This window comes from Hetaerina americana, unplaced genomic scaffold, assembly GCF_022747635.1.
Source record: "Hetaerina americana unplaced genomic scaffold, ioHetAmer1.1.p SCAF_11, whole genome shotgun sequence".
Lineage (NCBI taxonomy): Eukaryota > Metazoa > Arthropoda > Insecta > Odonata > Calopterygidae > Hetaerina > Hetaerina americana.
Genome location: NW_027286181.1, coordinates 29,459,715 through 29,474,862, shown reverse-complemented (window position 1 = coordinate 29,474,862; position 15,148 = coordinate 29,459,715). Strand labels below are relative to the sequence as shown.

General features: G+C 37.9%; 1 long non-coding RNA gene across 2 annotated transcripts in view; it reads right to left on the bottom strand.

Moving 5' to 3' along the window:
- The window catches only part of LOC139700839 (uncharacterized), a 396,632-nt gene that overhangs the window by 328,997 nt on the left and 52,487 nt on the right, over nucleotides 1-15,148 (bottom strand). The window lies entirely within an intron of this gene.

Here is a 15,148-nt window from a genome sequence, read left to right as displayed (position 1 = left end):
AGTGACTTCAGCTGCTTTAAGATTTCAACTTCTACGCAGCTTTAAGTCTTCGAGTGGTGATATGAAAAGCCAACTTCATGCTTGTGGAAACTTCTGTTTAACTAATAGCCAGTAGTTCAACTCCGAGACATTGCCTTACCTCGCATAATTGATCACCACTCGGGAGTTTGAAAACATTCTTTTAAAAGATGAAGGATGGAGTTAGAGATTATCGCAAACTTAAGACGCCAGCACGAAGGATACTGATCTAAGATACTCTCAAATACTTTGGATAAGAACCCAGACCCATAATATTCTCTTCACTTATTGACACGGATTAATATATTCCTTAAAGGTATATTTGAGATTTTATTATTCTATTGGCCACGTTTTCAACTAATTAGAAATAATTTCCGCAAAATATTCTATGAAAAGTGCCCTCTAGTTAGTTTCTTTAAGTTTGGACACACAAATGCTCTAGTTTTGCCTGCATTTGGCATATACTTTCTTTTAAAAATACTATTTTCTTGCGATGGTCGTTGAAGTTTATGAATATAGAACGTAATTATTTTTAATTATTTGCTATGGGAATGCCACGGGTCCACAATATGCTTAGCTGTTCAAGAACTAGGACGACGTTTTGTTGATACAGCGTAACGAAAGTATTTGTAAAATGATACTGTAACATGTAAAATAATACATTGTTATTATTATTAATCTACCGGTGCAGTAGGATGAGTACAAGCTACCAAACGGTGCTCCAAGAATTCCGTTTTCTCTCTTAAAGAATCACAACCAATTAAAATTAAGCACAAAATTACAATAAACTTCTCTTCAATTCTGTACTCTTCCTTCCTCCTTTCATTCCGCCCAAAATCCCTATTCTATACCTGCCCCTTATCTGCTTGTTTAAAATTCTACCTCTATCACAGTCTTTAGCATTTCACTGCCATTCCATAAGTATACTTTGTATCCATCTTCCCTGGCTCCTTTAATTTCTGACAAATTACCTCTTCCCCCCCTTTTAGCCCCCTTCGTTTGTTTCCCTTTCCGTCCACTCCAATTTTTCCATCCTTCTCCACACCCACATTTCAAAAGCCTTCAATCTTCGCCTATCATCCTGCTTCAATGACCATGTTTCCGCGAAGCACAATAACACACTCCCCATCAAAGTGCTGACGAGCCTTTTCTTAGCATCCTTACCCAACTCCTCATAAATGCTATAAACCAATCATTCCATAAAAATGCTTCTTCCCACATTGCCTAAACCTTCAAGTAGGTCCGGCAGGAAGGCGGTAGAGCCTTAGTTAATTTCAACACCCTTTATGCCTTTTCTATCTCAACATTAGGTAAGCTTGGACCTAAGCTATCCTCATGTATGACTTATTCTCTACCTATGTCCAACCTTACGGGCCTAATTTCATAACCATACCGCTGTATACATTGCTTCCGCCTCTTTTTGATCTTATCTGGTTCAACTAATATTTTTATGCACAGTGCACCAATTTTACCCATCCTCTACAAACTTTCAATATCCCCATAGAATAATTTTGCTCTATTTTTGGAAACTCAGTTTACTATATAACTCCTTATATTTCCTTTGACCTAACTCAATATTTGCATAATTTCATTTCCTTCTTTCATCTACCCTTCGAACAACCTCGTCCGTAATTAATTGATTCCCTGTCCTTTTCCAATGGTATTGTTTGCGGCTCTCGAAATAACTAATTTTATTTGTTTCCATTTTTTCTCTGTAATGCCCAGCTATATACAGGGTTCGTCCGGAAAATAAGTGTACTGAGCTCAGGAAAAAAAATTTATTACACTTTTACATATCTTAAGCTAATATTCCTCAAAATAGGACCCTTGTGAGTCGATACACTTGTTCCAGCGGCGTTCCCATTCCTGGAACGCTCCCGCGAAGGCATCATCGGGAACCTCTCGAAGACTCGTCGTCGACCTCTTCTCTGCCCTCCACGAACATCTTGTGCCACCGAAAGATCATGTTTCTGGACATGGCTGACTCCCCGTAAGCCTGGTTAATCATACCGACAGTTTTGGTAGACGATTTCCCAAGCTTTACCGCAAATTTGATGGAATAACGCTGCTCCAAAAACTTCGGCATCGCGTTCCGTGACGTGGGTCGAGCGTGGAGGTTCGCGTTAACAGAGCTCCTCACTACACCACAGCTCAGAGCCGACTGCCTTTTTCAGCGTCGCTTGCCAACATACCCCCCTCCAATCGCAGCCCATCAGAGCGGTGCTGGGCGCGCCTGGAGCGGCGGGAAAAAATCAGTACACTTATTTTCCGGACGAACCCTGTATATACTTACAATCTTCTGGCCGTAAATTATACCGAACAATACGAAAATAAAACTAATTTCACTAAGAAAATTTCAGCGAATAATATAATGAGTTGAGTAAAGATCCAACCTTCTAAAAAAATCATAATGATATTTCCGCGGGTCATGTCGAGGACTCTTTAAAACATTTCAAGCCTTAAGAGGGAGGAAGAACAGTGAAAAATGCTTCGCACGTTATACCGGGTAAGGGTTACTTACATTCCTCAGACCAAGCAAGAGGCTTAAGGACGCCGACGGCAGGGCTCATATTCAGTACATTCGAGGGAGCGCGTATCCAACAACGCTGAGAGATATCTCCGCTCGTTGCCAATTCCTCCGCCGAAGGTCTCGAGAATAATGCAGCAAGGTGCGCGGCAATGCCTCGCAGATGCTCGTAAGCTCGGAGTATTATGTCGTGGTCATATACTGGGGAAGCCTATGCTATGATCATAAACCTGAACAGGTCCTCGAATTCTTTTTTTTTTGGTCCGGAACCCAAGAGGCGAAGGCTCCCTCTCCAGGACCCAGGAGGAAGGACCTCCCTCGCCATCGGAACATGGCGTGCATAAAAGTGACCTCATTTGGGGTTCCACTCTGGACAATGCAGATGCATGAAGCAAAGTTATGCCCGTGCGAGCCCTCAGGATTTCCTTAAAGTCCTAGAAGGGGCAAGATACACGTAAAAATATGTATTCAAGCGAGTTCCTTGACCTCTACTGTCACATGTACTTCATGGTTTCAGCTACGACAGCAAGCCTGTCTAAAGCACAATGGTATAGCTTTAAACTTAGTAGTTATGATACTTAATGAAAATAACTTTGGAATGAAAAAAAACATCACTCAAATCAGAAAGAAAAAAAATCAACAAAATTTCGCTGGAAACCATGACAGTTTAATAAATTCGTTGTAGCGTTTGCACCAAATAAATTAAGAGGCTAATTATGAATAGAAAAACTTTGGTGCGATATCTCTTTTCTAGTTTTTTTTGGAGAGCTAATCGATTGCCATAATTGGGAGAAAATATTTTTATAATTTTTGAGTTATCAAAATTGAATATTGCCTTAGGAATTAAAGGATTAAATTTAATATGTAAAATGGATAACATATCACATACCGCAATCTGATTTTTCACAGCACCATAGAATACTGCGGAAAACCCTCAAGATAAAGTAGGCTATGCAAAAATCGGACATAAAAAAGTCGTTAAACATTAGACATTTAAAACACTTTAAAGGCACTGTACAAGGTGCTTAAATAATCGTAGTATACGAGTATGATTCTACCCCAGAATAAATTAATGGATTGAATCTTATAGACAAAACGAAGTATTGGCTTACATTAATTTATATAATAAGACATCTGGTTTCATGTTTGAAACCAGATGTCTCATTATTTTCAAGCTTCAACTTTCAAGATTTACATTACTGAAATGTGGATTTATTTACACTTGTAACAGATGCCATTTAAGCTACAGCGACTCCTTCCTCTGTTCCTCTTGAATCGTAAGGCCAACGTGTGAAACGCCGAGAGATTTCCATGTCCCTCAAGTGTTACAGTAACCCTCAAACAGTCGGATAAGAGCGGCGTCAGGCCTGAGAACAGTTATTGCCACTTCAGTACTAATTTACAACACCTATGGCAGAAACCGGAAATGCAGCGTCGGTCTGCGGATGACCAGGATGGACACGAAAGGGGGGAAGAAAGAAAGCCAGAGATAGAGAGAGAAAAAGAGAAGTAGAGCTGAGGTGAAGTGTCCTCAGGATCTTTCGGAAAGGCATTCACTCACTTTTTAAGAGGACGTCCCACACTGCCATGGGAATGACCTTGCGTATGGACCTTGGACACGTAGGATCTTCGGGGCGCATAAAAAAAGAGGTCGGAAGAGCGGTAAAGAGCTGTGAAACGGACGACCTTCGGTACTCTTCGTCGGCGTACCGTTCAATGATACCGTTCAAAATGGAGGAAGTCTCTCGCAGCCATGGAGATAGGAGAGTATAGGGAGAGAGAAAAGGGGGGGTGGGAGTAAAAAGTGGAAATGGAGTGAGAGAGGACCAGAGAAAAGAGGACATAAAGAAAAAAATGAAGAACGGATGAGCGAAGCGTGGAGGGGAAGTAGATCGGATGCAAGAGAGAAAGAGAGAGAGGAGGTATACATCGATCTTTTTTTACGATCCCCGGTGCGGTAGGAGACTCGGGAAGAAACTTATTTCGTTGCTCTTTTGTCGGTGTTGCACGGCACACTGCGAATAAAATGACATGGCCATGTTCCCTCTCAGATGTACCGCGAACAGACGGTTGAACAATTTAAGCGTAAACTCGTGGAAGATCGAGTATTTTGCTTTCTAAAGCATCAAATGATTTACATTTCCTGCACGTAAAGTAACCATAAATCCCTTATTATTCCCATAGGAATAATAAGAGATAATAACATGATGGTACGATTTAATAATAAGCTGGATTAATGTTACAACACAAATCGGAGACCGATTGAGAATCAAGGTGGGAGCAACAATTTTTTTATTTCCTTTGCGAGAGAAGCAAAAAATTTCGAAAAATGATACAATATTTAAATTGAAAACCAAAAAAATATTAGGGACCAAATAGAATGCACAGAATTTCTCTTTTTTTGCTACTAAAATGTTGAAATTTCTCAAAAATTACGTGCATGCGCAGTAGTCCGGAGATTCATTGGATTGAAAATTTAATTATCAAAACCAAAACGTGAAAATCATCTTGCTGAGTTTTTATCATCCTACTTCACTGCATTTTTTTTCCAAAATTCGAGACCGGACTAAATAGCTTAGTTTCACCCAAAAACGGGTTTATTCGCCATAAACCCTTAATAACAAAAACTTATGATCCAGCTATGACACTCAATTTAACAATATAATTTGAAATGTTCGTAATAACTCTCACCACAGGAGTGCAAAAACGACATTTCCCTATTTATTTACTTTACAAAAACAAAATGTGGCGAATTATTCGGTAATTTTCAAACATATTTCTTCATTATTGATTTTTCAAAAGTAAAGAACGAGCTACATTGCTTAATACAGAGGTCTAAGGTACATAGACTCAAATCCAACAAAACAAATTTGGATGAATAGTATTATCTTAGCTCTCAGCCCAATAGTCATACAATGACATTCCTATTAATTATTAGTCAAAAAAAGAAACTTTGATGAACATTACATTGTTGCAGGATTAAGTTAATATAAATAAATTGGGGAACCATATAAATTAAACACAATTATTGCACGTATTAGAGCATACGATGGGTATCCCAAATAACTCCAACGGGTGTGTCATAAAATCGGTAAAAATCTGTTTATACGACTTCAAAGGCCTCTTTCATGACAGCCAAGCACTCTGCGAAGGTTGGATAGGAGCTCCTGTCACATTGCACCAATGCATTTCGTAAAACGCATATATTAAAGAAAAGGGGTTGCAAAGAATTCACTATGGTCCTTGCGGTTATCATAGAAGTTTCAGGAAGTGGAAAATCACGTAGGTTAAACTAAGGCAGAGTTTCGTCAAGGAGCTTTAACCAACTTTGAACTCTTGAGTCCCTTCTCCTGGATCAACTGCCGGACGTTCTATCAACCAGGTTAAGTCCCTGCTGTATTGTCCAATTACACTTTAACTTAAGGCAGAGAAGTCAATAAATTTATATCAGGAGCGAAGGGTCAGTTGGTCCTTCGTCATGAACCACAAGGTTATTTCACCATGGTGAAAAATCTCTAATGGAGAAGAAATTTGAGGGAAAAGTAAAAAGAACGAGATCAAATTAGGAACAAATAAAAGAAAAAATACCATAAAAAACAGTTCCCACGAAAACCAAGATTAAGCCTGATGCACCTTATCTAATAAAAACTAAAACATATCAAAAGTTGGCAACCGCGTCGAGTGAGGGGAACCGGGAAGACGGGGAACGTACGTGAATAATTCAACCTATCGGAAAAAATCTACGTATATATTAAATACGGATTCAAGAATTACAAAACATATTGTACCACGAAAACTAGCCTCATCCTCTTCACAAACTAAGCCAATTTGGTCAGTGAATACAACTCGTAGTGAATCAAAAATTTCGACAATCTCCAACAAAAACAATGGTTGCAGATGAAAATTTTTTACCTGCGGAAATTTAGGATGGCATAAAATGCAGAAACCCTAATTCCAGCAAGCAAACGAATTTTATAAATGCAAAACGCTTTTTTATATGACGAATTCTCTTCCAAAAATAAACACGTTTGAGAACAATATGAACGCCTATGTTGTGGAATCGAATGATTTTCAGAAACACCTGAGTCAATTTCAAGTCGCCATACGAGTACTGAAGTACCAAGTCAATGTTTATCTTCCTCTATCAAAGACTGACCGTAGGTACGCGAGTGACCTCTCAATAAAAAGCTGCCAGGGGGACTATGAGTTCAGTTTATTTAGACCTATCGGTAAGCGCCAATTCTTCTGCTGTATAGGTTACGCTTCAATGTCAACTAATAAAGTTTGAAAACTCCAGTTCAGGACGAAAAAAATACATACCCTTGAATTCCAAGTCTGATTGGACAGTAGGAGTGTAAAAATTCACGTATTCGAGAAGCAAAGAGCAATTTCTTCATTTGTGACATCCGCGGTTTTCTAGGAAGTTCTCGTTCCAAAAATCACAAGGCTACGAATGAACTGGGTGTACCCAAAAAGGAAGCCAAGGATTTGAACTTCGACCTTTGGATATAATGTTATATAACGGCAAGATCAACACCAAACAAAATATTAAACACGAAATCGAATTAATTAAATTAAAAGAAAATATCATCATATCCCTTAGGAATAAAATATTTTAGGAAAGACAACAAAAAAAATTCCACAGACCTGAGTGTTACTTTTTAATTATGTTTCAACCTCGTTTAAGTCAATTCAATGAGACTGGGAAAATTGAAAATTATTTTCTTTTTCCACATTCGATTTTCTATCAATTCACATTCGGCAATTAAAATTTGATATTGGATGATAAATCATTTATTTTTCCCCAAAAGCTTCTTTTCATTTAATGACGCTTGCAAAAGTTCTCATATTTATCATTCACGTTAAAATACATATTAATTAAGCATGTATGGCTAATTATGGAATCATTAGACTGAAAATTTTGATAACCGATACGACTGCCCCCATGATGAGAATTGTCACAATGTATGCAGTTTTAGTTACGTATATCAATTTACAATTTGAATTTGAAATATGATTTACCCTGTTATACTATGATAATTCAGTGAAAAGTTAAAATACTAGAACTATCATTCTAATCCCAGAGCTATGCAGTAATACTTATCGGAGGAAAAGTTTGTCCCGCCAGTCACGAGAGGTTATGCCGAATCCAGGTAATTGTTATGACAAGACAGCGTCAATTTACTGATTTCAGTTTCTCAATAAATTAGGATTCTTTTTTTTAGTACTCTACAGTCTAAGGTAGGATTTGGATGGACACAGATCTAACAATTCTTAGCTTTGTAGACAGACAACCTGATAATTAGCAGGTATTGAAAATGTTCCTCAATTTCTTATATCTTCTTTCATTCCGTCCAACCTATTCTTTTCCTACCCGTATCTTATACTTTTCTTGAGTACTCTCCTACATCAGCCTTCAATAATCTTCTCCCAGTTTAAATATATGCAGATTACAAAAGTATCCAATCTACGCCGACTATCTTATTATAACAACCACGTTTCCGCGCCGTACAAAATCACACTTCATGCTAGTGTTATAACAAGTCACATTGTAACATTCCTTCTCAACGTCCCTGCCATTTATTCCCTCCCTTAATGAAAGCTACTTTGTCTGACGCTAACTTCTCCTTATGCCCCAACCACTAGGACCATCTATGTCCAAAGTATTTCCGAAATAGGTAACTTCCTGACATCCTCCGGGTTTCATCCTCTTCTTATTTCAATGCTTCGATAAGCTTTTATCTGATAAAAACCCAAAAAGTTATTCATTTTGAAATTATTCTCATCCTATGTCTACCAAACCGACTTTCTAATGCACTCGGGGTTGATTGTAATTCAGAATCATTAATTTTTTTTAGCATTGATGAAACTAACATAGAAATGGCAATCTCAATTAATTAGAGATAAATAATAGATAAAAATAAGCAACACGACTTTGAGCGACTAATTTTATTGCCTATATTGTTAAAGTGGGATTTGGAATTTATACGCTGATAATTAATTTAATGATCCCAAAAGGAAATCTCAGATAACTTTATATATTTTACAAAGGAATTCAATTACATTTAAAGTGATTTAGACTGAGTGCTCTAGAATTTAAAATTGAGTAAACAATTCAATCGCGAAAAAAGATTGTGTTTTTCCATTTTCAATGCATGATAGATTCAGTTCCAGCAGTAGAGTCTGAAAAAAGTGAGGTAGGCACAAAAAGCGTCTGCCATGAGGGCTTCGATATGTGTTGCGACCCTCGTCATCCGAGCTTGACAAGTCAGGGGAGTAGAAGAAAATAAAATAAGCTCGAAAGAATTCCTCTGTGAACTCGATAGTGGGACGATCGTGAGGCCTTTCAACATCTGACCTAATTCTCACCCTGGCTTACAGTATTTACCCTCCGATACCACGGTAGTCCCATACACAGGATCGGGCCCAGGGCCCGAAACGTCCCGTACCCTCGGATAGATTTACACCGTCCCATCCAATCGCAGGATAGGGAGAGAGGGATTTTCAGCCACCCCAAGGGTGTAGGTCGAATATCTACGGGATGTCATCGTATTTTAACGCCGAAAATGGCCAACGCCCGTTTCTACAACTCGAGGACTTTGTAACGATTTGTCACATGAGTTTGAAAAACTTTTTCGGGAAGAAATTGAATAACACAGGAATTACAAGGCGAATTAATGAAGTAAACAGGATGGTCAACAATTCAACGGTAAATTAGATCTGCTTGTCGAATAAAAATAAAGAGATCTCTATTTTCAGGTCCCGCGCCAAAGCCCGGGTCTACCAATCATTCATAGATACGCAAACAACAGCTCATTAATCACCCAATCATAATTATTAACATTATAATTAGCCATGAAATTCGTTCATTTTTATAGAGTTTTCTCAATGAATTGGACATAATAAGGTCTGTGATAGTAACAAATTGATCCCGTCACATTATTAAATTTTCCTAGTTAAGAACAAACAATGGTTACCACGGGAAAATATTGAATGATGGTTTTAGGTGGAATCTTTGTTTGCCTTCTATATCTAGAGGAAACTGTTCCGTCACCATTCGCTGACGTTTGTACTGTTGAAAAGAAATCAACCCTTATAATTAAATTATTTATTTCATAGCTATTGTGAAATTTGATTCATATTAATTCATTATTTAGTGGCCGTTCTTTTGTGCATGGAAATACATATTAAACCATCCTCAGAATTTTTCTGAGGAAAACGTACCCTGGTAAAGTAAGAAATAATATGTCAGCCAGAAAGCGTGAAGGTTTAAAAGATAGAAGAACTAGTGATTAGAAATATATGTCAGTACATTTTAATAATTCAAAACAGCTTTCAAGATAAAACTATCGTATCCGATAACAGTTAAATAATCTTTTATTTTCGAAAATGTACGGGCTGTCATCGTATTTTAACGCCGAAAATAATTTAGTTTTTCTTTAATTAAAATTTTTGCATTTTTAAGGATAAATTATATGAGTAGGTTATAACTTGACTGATTGGTAAAATATATTTGCTACTTATCTACGAGTTTCCTTCAACATATTAAGCCCATATTTTTTTCTCGAGAATGAAATCAAAATAAAAGATGAGTCTTACCCTAAAATAAACGTAAGCTTTTCATAAATAGTAATGGATGCACCTTAAGAGCTAGGACGATTCATATAGATTGTGCTAGAGTGACAAAAGTTTATATAAATTGAAATTGGCATCGTTTAATGTACAAAAACTGGGCGTATTCATCCGTTTTCTCCGCTTAAGTTGTTTAAAAATCATCAAAATTAAACCTTGATTGAATGAAACGGGCGTTTTTGGATGTTAATAAACGTTGATTTTTTGGTTCAGAAGTTTAAAGAAGGCTGAATTTCGAATGACAACCAACCCAAGAAGGGTCCATCCGGTTTCCCTAAGTTGGCAAAAGGAGCTGCTTACAGAAACGTTCTCGGTGGCCATGGAGTCATGGCATCGACTTTGAAAATATAACTCCGTCTACATGAGGATTAGCTTGAGAAGTAATAGAATTTTCAACTTTCTGGTTAAGTAGCTTGAGAGAAGTATATAAAGGACATAAGAAGTTGAACGCACCTAGAAATCGAGAGTATTTAATGAACTGTGCTTGTTCGTGCTTTAACAGGGGAAACCAGTCGTGCTGCGCTAGTAATCGTGTTTAGGGAGCTTGGAAAGTTTATTTTTTCTCCATTTTGTAGTCACTCTTTCAAACAGCGTTTATCAAAATTTATTTTGCACAAGCTTTTTAAATGATGCCTTCGGAAATACAGTTGGTAGACCGCCCACCTGATGGGACATTTCCTTTGGACACCCTTGGTAGTAGATTATTTAGGGGAGGCGACCGATATCTGAGGTCATCTGTGCCATAGGGGATGGACAGGAAAGGATGAAGAGTGCAGAGAAACCCGGCGTCGGCATTAGCCTACTCTTTACGAAAGGCGCCAAGGGGTCCGCAGCTTAACGTCCCATCCGACGGACGGCGTACTCACTCTAAGTGCCCTCCACAGTAAAGAACTTCAAGTAGAGATCGAGATATTTCTGAAACATATTCAACACCGCCGGGATTTGAACCCGGGCCCTCTGGGTGGGAAGCCAGTACGTTAGCCCCCGCACCATCTCAATCCCCTTGGACAGCCTTATGCACATCATTAATAGGTAATTTCAAATTATCTCCACCATATCACCTCACGCCCGAATTGATACCTACCAAGATATAAACAACAAACTGTCCTAATTAGTGTAATTTATCTCAACAGTCAATCTAATGTCGTGCGAATGCCCGAACGATATGCTTCTACCATATCTCGATATGGTTTTCCCCCTAGTTTAAAGGGCAACACTTTCCATCAATACGTTGATAACCAATAATCAACACATAATGGAAACTAGAGTGAAATTTAAAAATATTTTAGCTTTATCATTCTTAATCCTAAAAGGAAAATAACGTAAACCAGGGTTTAAAAAAATGCTACCGATTTTCTCATTTGAACGCTTTTGTCATACCTGCATTTTGTTTCTGTGACCTAAGTTTTGAGGAAAGGTCATGACTACTGACGTAAAAATTGCCATATTATTTGTACGGGTTACGTTAATAAAACAAAAAAGGCGAGTAAAAATGCTTCGCAAGAGTTATTATCAGCTTTCACATGCCAAAGACTTCCACCACGCCCCCTACTTACGGGGAGTAGCGGAATATTTCAGGACCTGTGAGATTTACAAGGGGGGCCAATAGGTAGGCGTCGACGCCGTATTTTTCGTCTGTCTCCCGCGGAGGAAGAGCTCTTTCTTCCTGATCTAAGAACTTGGCACGAAGACGAAAGAAAGGAAAGAAAAATAAGATAGCATAACCTTGGAAAGAGTCTACCGTCACAGAGGATGACTCCCGGTATTTACGCACAGATGAAACCCTCGGATGACAATGGAGTCAGATCGAAAAATATCATCCTAAAGCCAGACTAAGCTTTAAGAAGAGAAATATTTTCTGTTATTTATAAATAAAAGATGAAGTGACGTTAATTCAAGATAAAAGTACGAAATTTGATCCTAAAAAAGTGGTATTTTTTAGAAGCACAATCCTGAGAAAAATTGCCGAAGAGTGTTGACGCAAATATAATAAATTAAAACTTTAATAACTGAAAATATACTAGTATGAGATATGAAAATACGCATATATGCTTAAAAGTTCCGCCGGAAATATTTATAAGTTCTCTCGGGTTTCCCACCGGGTCAAGTTGCAGTAGACCACGGTGGGAAACCCGAGAACTTCTTGAATACCATACGCCGAGAAAACTTGAGATCCTTCATTAGCCTTTGGTTGTACTCAGTTATACGAAAGTATCTAAAAATTAAACTTCAGCTTTCTGGTAGAGTCATTCATTATAAAAACATCCTTGGGACAGGTATTTGGGTATAAAATGTCCTATACATCAAGCACAATGAAATATAAGTCCTATAAACAAAGTTTTGTGCTGTTCGAAGAAAACAGAGACTCATCTCACAAAAATAAAACAAGGCGATCATTATACAGAAAATACTAAAGCTGAAGATTCGGTCAATTGAATGACCGAATGGATCACTGTATTTGTGTTGAAATAAGGCAAGAGAGAAAAGAGCCTGTACCGGATACTAAAATGTAACAGGTTCCACGGTTTTTTTAGGAAACTACAATATACCACCCAAAAACCCTAATGCTTTGTGAATTGGCGGAAGGCCATGTCAGTGTAGAAATATATATAGGGATAGAATACTGGAACTGTTGGTATATTAATTCAATTGCAGACTTTCTGAATGCCTTCATAACATCAAAGATAACTTTTATTCTCTAGTCAAACTTTCCTTACAAATTCAGTTCCCGGCTTAACGAAGTTTAAGACCAAGAATTGAAAATTCAATGTTGTAAATTTTCAATTGCGTGATATTGTGACATTTTGCCCGTGATCCATAAATTACCTTGTAAGCCTATTGGCTTAGGGTAAATATTTTATGATTCCTGACAATGCGTACCACCGCACCCCTAATTCATAGCTAATATGACACAAAATTTTCCAAAACTCCATACTGCAAATCTCTGAATACTCTCTATCTCCCCGAATTTCATCCAAATAGCCTTTTCTTCTCTCCTCCTCCTGCTTCGCTTAACCAGCAATCTCTTACCTATCATAGAGCGTCTGCAGTATTCCTGTCTCTCAGTATTTCCTGCGTTTCCTTGCCCTGCAGTTAATTTTCTTAAAACAATTTTCTCTTCCACCTCAAAAGCCCATATTTATCGTTATTTTCCTTTCCTTCCATTTTATTTTTTCCATTCTTCTTCAGACCTACATCTTAAAGACCTCCAGAATCAAGTTTCCGATATGAACATAAACACCCTTCTTATTCAAGTGTTTACCAGCGTTTCATTTGCACCAGTTTTAAAGTTTCTTGTAGGTAATTCCAACCTCTTTTCAACACTACTTTGCCTAAAGCAATTTTCCTATTAATGTGATACATGTTGATAACTACGCATCGGGCATCTATATAAACATTAAAAATTTGCAAATGGATTTGAGTATCCGGATAACCGCACATGAATTTGTGTATGTAAAATATATACTTATTTATTAATGTATTATTATTTATAATATATGCATGCAAAATATATACTTTCCTGGGTCCCAAAAATATACCAGCTAGAGTGATTAAACATTTATCTCCTAACATGACCCCGTATCTTGAAGTAATATTTAACAAATCCCTTACAGAGCGCATAGTCCCTAAGCATTGGAAAGCCGCACAAATAGCGCTTATTTTTAAAAGTGGTGACAGGGAGGACCCCAGTAATTACAGACTCATTTCTCTTAATTCTATATGCTGCAAAATTTGGGAGGACATTATTGTTAGTTCCATAATGAGATATATTGATAAAATTAACTTTTTAAGTAACAATCAACACGGATTCAGGAAAACTCGCTCATGCGAGACCCCATTAGGATTATTCACACCCGACTTACGTTTATCGGGTGAAAGTGTTAAGCAAGTGGATTCGATCTTTTTAGATTTCCAAAAAGCATTTGATAAGGCTCCACATGGTAAACTCATTCATAAATCAAAGGGCGCAGGTATAAACAAAGGCACCATAAATAGGGTTGAATACTTTCTTCCTGAGCGGGAACAGAAGGTAGTCCTTGACGGCGCTAGTTCCGACAGCGTTCGAGTCACGTCGGGGGTACCTCAGGGAAGTGTAATCGGGCCGTTGCATTTCTTGACTTTAGTTAACGATTTGAACCGCGAAGTGAAAAGTAAGATTAAAATTTTCGCGGATGGCACAGTGACTCATCGGAAGTTATCTGGGGATGAGGATCGTTTAATTCTAGCACAGGATTGAGATTGCCTTACTAAAATGTGTTCGAAATGGGGATTGTCATTTAACCGTGATAAATGTTCGGTGGTATATTTCTTTAAAAGATCAACGGGATTCGTTTACAAATTAGCTGTAGTTGAGCTAGAAGTAGTTGAAATGGTAAATTCCTAGGTGTTACAGTCACTTAATACTTAACTTGGGGGAACCGCATGCGTAAAGTCTGCGGGCAAGCTTAAAAAAATTGGTATTTATTATACACACTATTGGCAGAAGTGGCTCCAAATCAAGGAACGCTGTTACAACGCTCTTGTGAGGCCTCATTTAGAATATGCATACAGTGAAAAAGGTCTCATTCAGAAAAATGGAGAAATTTCAACGCCGTGCAGCGCGTTTCGTCAAAAACTCTTGCGAGAGGACAAAACGTGTCACTGAAATTCTTCTTGAGTTGGGATGGGAATCATTAGAAGAAATACGATTAAATGCTAGGTTGAACTTACTAAATAAATTCAGATCCACGTGTTTCAACAGCGAGGTCTCGCAAACTATTCGCACTCCAATAAAAATCGGTCGCTTGGATCCTATATAGAAAATTCGGGAAGAAGATGCCAAAACTAACAGGCACAAGGACTCCTTCTTCCCATGGACAATGCGGGATAGAAACTGTAGGGTTAGAGACAGCAAAAATTCCACTAAACACCTTCAGAATCCAGGGAATATTTAGTTCTACTCAATTGCATGCACTTTCTTTAACCAACTGA